The sequence below is a fragment of the Dermacentor andersoni genome, chromosome 7 (genome assembly GCF_023375885.2).
Source record: "Dermacentor andersoni chromosome 7, qqDerAnde1_hic_scaffold, whole genome shotgun sequence".
Lineage (NCBI taxonomy): Eukaryota > Metazoa > Arthropoda > Arachnida > Ixodida > Ixodidae > Dermacentor > Dermacentor andersoni.
Window position 1 is genome coordinate 4,060,510 of NC_092820.1, and position 6,000 is coordinate 4,066,509.

Below are 6,000 nucleotides of genomic sequence, written 5' to 3' on the forward strand. Positions count from 1 at the left end.
CATCCACTTTAATTTAAATTAGGTTATCGTTTCTTTATTTACTTGATTAAGCACAAGTAATTTCCCCTATGTTGTCCTTGGTGTGAGTGTTTGTTGGCTTCTTATGATATGACTAATAAAAATTGGGCCCCTCGCTTAACCCCCTTTCTTCTCGTTTATTACACAACGAGGGTCTCGAATCCGGCCACATTGACGCCTTCAGGTAGCATATGTGGATTTTTTGACCAGTTGCCTTTACCCAAAACGATCACGTTCTCGTGACGCCTGCGGCAAAAAGGACGTTCCACGTCCGCCGCCAAGGTCTGTGAGTGGTGGCGTTGGCTAACACTCCCACGGTTCTAATAGGACACATAAATACGCAAGAAAGTGGACGGGGAAACGGCGCCGTGGTAGCTCAATTGGTAGAGAATCGCACTCGAGACGCGAAGGTTGTGGGTTCGGTGCCCACCTGCGTCGAGTTGTTTTTTCATCCACTTTTATTTAAATTAATTTATCGTTTCTTTATTTACTTCATTAAGCACAAGTAATTTCTCCTATGTTGTCCTTGGTGTGAGTGTTTGTTGGCTTCTTATGATATGACTAATAAAAATCGGGCCCCTCGCTTAACCCCCTTTCTTCTCGTTTATTACAGAACGAGGGTCTCGAATCCGGCAACATTGATGCCGTCAGGTAGCATATGTGGTTTCATTCACCAGTTGCCTTCACCCAAAAAGATCACGTTCTCGTGACGCCTGCGGCAAAAAGGACGTTCCACGTCCGCCGCCAAGGTCTGTGAGTGGTGGCGCTGGCTAACACTCCCACGGTTCTACTAGGACACATAAATACCCAAGAAAGTGGACCGGGAAACAGCGCCGCGGTAGCTCAATTGGTAGAGCATGGAACGCGAAATGCGAAGGTTGTGGGTTCGGTTCCCACCTGCGGCGAGTTGTTTCTTCATCCACATTAATTTAAATGAATTTATCGTTTCTTTATTTCCTTTATTAAGCACAAGTAATTTCCCCTATGTAGACCTGGGTTGTCAGTGTTTGTTGGCTTCTGATGTTATATATATATATATATATATATATATATATATATATATTGCGGCGAGGTGTATTGTCGTTCACAACATTGTGGAAAACTAGGTAAAGGCACTGCAAGGGTTGTCCGTAGCACGGGGCTCGCTCGCAATCACGGCACTGTCATTCGTCTGCTTCGTAGTCGGCACATACACAGGGGCGCGTCTGCTTCATTATAATGCTCCAGGATCGAAGCGGAGCCATCTTGGCGAGTCAGGGTGCGGAGAAGATGAGTGGGTCGTAATACGGTTTCAGACGGTTGACATGTACTACATTGGGTCCTTTCTTTCGGCAAAGGTTTCGCACCGATCCTGCCATTTTGTGCGTCAATCTGATCGCCGTCTCGGCTTGCCAGTCTCGAGTGGTATCGTACTGCTTGAGAAAAAAACTGGTGCCTTTTAAAGTACAGTCTATCTTCGGCGTCTTGGAGCCATCTTCTGGGCACGTCAGGTGCGTATGCAAAATACTCAAGTCCGAGTATTGGAGGCAAGTTAGATTGTTTCAAGATTGGCTGCGTGTGCTTTTTGTTCTCGGGAAAGAACCAGAAAGCGAAAAGAGGCGGTTACAGCAGATGAAGCGGCTGGCAGCAACCTCCACTGAGCTTCTTTGGCATCGTGCCTTAGCGAGCCTGATATCCCGTTCAAAAAAAAAAAAAAAAACCACACGATGCACGCACCGGCCCGGTCACCGTGCTAGGAGACGCAGCTCTGCCTAGACAAGTAGAGCGCCTTTTGGAAAAAGGACCGAAGTTCAGCCTGACACAAGGATCCCAGCGCCAAGAATTGCTTGCCATCGGGAGAAGAGTGGCTAGCCGCGGAAAGAACCAAGAAGGAAAAGAAGGAATTGTAAGTGACGGTGTTTCCTGCTTCATGGCAAGGGGTGCATTCATTCCACCGATAAAGCCTCACCTCCAGAGGATTTCACAGGGTCTGGAGGATAACCACCTTGTAGTGCTATAGGCCAATAAGGAGGGCGGCTTTGCTGTTATGCCGACTGGTGATTTCCGTGAGAAGGCCGTGGTTGCTATAAAGAACTTCAAACAAGTGCCGTTCAAGGTTCGGAAGCAAAAGAACTGGCTCTTCAACTTTTTGGAGAAATCAATTTAGAAAACCTGCATAAGATGTAAAAGGATGAAAAAGGGAGGTTTCTTGAGATCTTCACAGTGAAGACACACAAGCCTGGATGTCCGCTGCGCACCATTGTTTCAGAAAGGGGCACATGGCGACGTCTTGTAAGCCGATACCTTCAGACACACCTGGGAAACGTGGTGAGCGACGACCCTTCCCTGGTGCCTAGTTCTCTGGAAGTGCTGAATAATTTGGACACCTTGCCGCCTCGTGAATACAACGCGTTCTCCATTGACATGGAAGATCTATTCGGTCCTTCACCGACGTCTCTTAGCGGCGGTCAGGGACAAGATCCAATCAACTGGTGAAGTCCCCTTCCAGAATGCTGCAGGTGTAAGCGCGGACAATTTCATTTCCTGATTAGAGTTCTACCTGAACTCAACCGCCATTTTGTGTGAAGGAAGGCTTTATGTGCAGAAGGAAGGGATATGGTTCTTCTTCGGTTCTTCTGTAGTTCCTGTCCTTTGCGATATCCTCCTATCTGCTGTAGGAGCTGAGATCAGTAATAATCTTCGTGATGCGCATGTAGTGTCCATTTAAAGATAGGTTGATTATTTCTTGGTCATCTTGAAGGATGTCTCTGAGCACGAATTAGATTCTACCGTCGAGAGAACCATGACTACCTTCTCGAACCACAGTCAGAGTCTGAGGTTTACCAAGGAAGTTCCGAACAGTGGTCAACAGTTTTTGGATATCAGGCTAGTGTTTCCAAAGGAAGGCATCTGTTGGATGTACAATCCGCGTTGTTTGAAAGGCCTGCTACCGTTTGAGAGCGCCCATTCCAAGATTGTAAAGCGTGCAACTGCTACCAATTCTCTGCAAACTGCTTTAACTAAGTCTTGTATCCATTTGGTGTCAAGTAGCTGTAGCGCTCAAGTGCAACTACTACAACAGGCAGGCTTCCCGCCATGTCTGATTTCAGCTGTCTGCGAAACGATGCTCCAAAAACTCAAGCACCCGCCTCTTATCAGGGAGCCTGTTTCACGCAGTTCTGTTGCGGTAATGCCGTACCTTCATAAGGTACCACACAACATTAAGAAAGTGGCGAACAGGCATAATGTTCAGGTTGTCTTCTCGGCGCCTTGCAAGTTGTCTAAGCTTTGTGCCATGAACCGAGAGAAAGGCCCGGCTTGTTCAATTCAGCATCAGAAGAAGTTCACTGAATGCAGGACACGTGTCGTCTACCAAATCTCTCTAAGCTGTGGTCGCAGCTATATCGGACAAACAGGTCAATGTTTCAATGAGCGTGCAATGGAACAGTGTCCTAATCTGCGTAACAATCAAGGGAGTTTCTTTGCAGAGCATTGCAGAGGCTGCACTAATTGCCGCCCTCAGTTCGACAAACCTAAATTTTGAAGTTTGGAAAAGACAGGTTCGAGCGGGAAATTGTGGAAGCCTATTTCATCAAGAAAGAGGGAAACAAATGCGTCAGCAGGCCGTCATTGTGCTTAGTGACAAGGAGGTTAGTTTTTTAGAGGGTTCATTTAGGCCTCATGTTAGAGTGATGTCATTTAGGTTTTTTCTGTCTGTTTTCGTTTTGTTTAACGAGTTTTTATTTTGTTGGCGAGTTTCTAGTGGCTCTTAAGCTTTTGTTGCGTTTTTTTGACGCAGACACTGTTCTATAGGCCCTTTATCGTTCAACTGTTCGCTCCAGTTCATTGTTTGTGACGTGGTTCATTTTTCGTGCGGTCACATGTTTTATCAATTTTTTTGGGTGAGTGACTATTAGAGATATTAGTTTTGACGCAGACGCTGTACTTAGACGCCTTTATTCATGTTTTTTATGTGGTATTCGTTGGTCATTATTCCCATTGTCGTGCGGGTTTCATCACTGGCTGGGTCTTAGCCGCTTGAAGTGTGTTATGTTGTGGATAGTTTGATAGTAAAGAGTAGGCGGTACTTTTTATATCTCGTTTTTTCTCCCCGCTGGCTTGGAAAAGACTATGCTCAGTGAATTGCTTGCCGTACTGCTTCACGTGTCGTTCTTGTTTGCTCGTTTCATATATTGAGCCAGATATGATTCCTGAGTGCTCGATAGATTGCTGCATTTTACTTCTGAAGTTCCGTGTTTGACTCGGCTTGATTAACCTACATAAGGCAGGCTTGTTGCGGAGATAAGCTTAGTTGTGAGTGGCGCCTGTCCTGTCATTTGTGTTCATCTTGTGTCTTGGTCTTCTGCGCCATGCTTTTACTAATTCAATGACATGCACTGTCTCTCGTTCATGACGACGCAGGTCACGTGACACTGTGAGGGCTCGACGATGTAGTAGACCAGTGAAGTGGCCTCGATGATACCGTACGGACCGTGATAACGCGCCAGGAGTTTAGAAGAAAGGCCAGGAACGTTGGCTGGTATCCAAAGCCACACAAGCGAGCCAGGAGCAAAGTTGTGCGGTGGTTCATGAGCACGGTCATGTCTGGTCTTTTGACGTTCTTGTCTCTCACTAGGCAGGGAACATGCCAGCTGACGGCAATCATCAGCATGTTTGTCGACTTCGGAAAGCGCAGTATACTCTGTAGCGTGAGGTTAGTACGGCAGTATGGTGTCCAATGAGCATGAAGGCTCACGGCCATACACAAGGAAAAAGGGGCAAAGCCGGTGGTCGAATGCGTCGCGGTGTTGTATGCGAACGTAACCAAAGGGAGTGCGGTGTCCCAGCTGGACTGATCGGAAGAAATGTACATCTGAACATGTCTCCAAGTGTGCGATTGAAACGCTCAGTCAAACCATTGGTTTGAGGATGGTACGCGGTCGATTTGCGGTGAATTATCCAGCACTCTGAGCAGGCTGAGGATTTCTATAGAAATTTATACAGTACTAGTGGCGCCTACGATGATAATGGAAGAGAGAATAGCCTACAGGAGCTTGAAATCCCACATGTAACGCCGGAAGAAGTAAAGAAAGCCTCGAGAGCTATACAAAGGGGTAAGGCAGCCGTGGAGGACCAGGCACCAGCCGATTTGTTGAAAGATGGTGGGCAGATTGTTCTAGAAAAACTGGCCACCCTGTATACGCAATGCCTCATGACCTCGAGCGTACCGGAATCTTGGAAGAACGCTAACATAATCCTAATCCATAAGAAAGGGGACGCCAAAGGCTTGAAAAATTATATACCGATCAGCTTACTGTCCGTTGCCTACAAAGTATTTACTAAGGTAATTGCAAATAGAATCAGGAACACGTTAGAGTAATCTCAACCAAAGGACCAGGCAGGATTCCGTAAAGGCTACTCAACAATAGACCATATTCACACTATCAATCAGGCGATAGAGAAATGTGCTGAATATAACCAACCCTTATATATAGCTTTCATTGATTACGAGAGAACGTTTGATTCTGTCGAAACCTCAGCAGTCATAGAAGCATTACGGAATCAGGTTGTAGACGAGCCGTATGTAAAAATGCTGGAAGTTTCAATAGCGGCTCCACAGCCACTGTAGTCCTCCATAAAGAAAGCAACAAAATCCCAATCAAGAAAGGCCTAAGGTAGGCAGATACAATCTCTCCAATGCTATTCACAGAATGTTTACAGGAGGTATTCAGCGACCAGGATTAGGAAGAATTGGGGATAAGAGTTAATGGAGAATACCTTAGTAACTTGCGATTCGCTTATGATATTGCCTTGCTTAGTAAATGAGGGGACAAACTGCAATGCATGCTCACTGACCTGGAGAGGCAAAGCAAAAGGGTGGGTCTAAAAATTAATCTGCAGAAAACTAAATTAATTTTTAACAGTCTAGGAAGAGAACAGCAGTTTACGAAAGGTAGCGAGGCACTGGAAGTGGTAAGGGAATACATCTACTTAGGGCAGCTA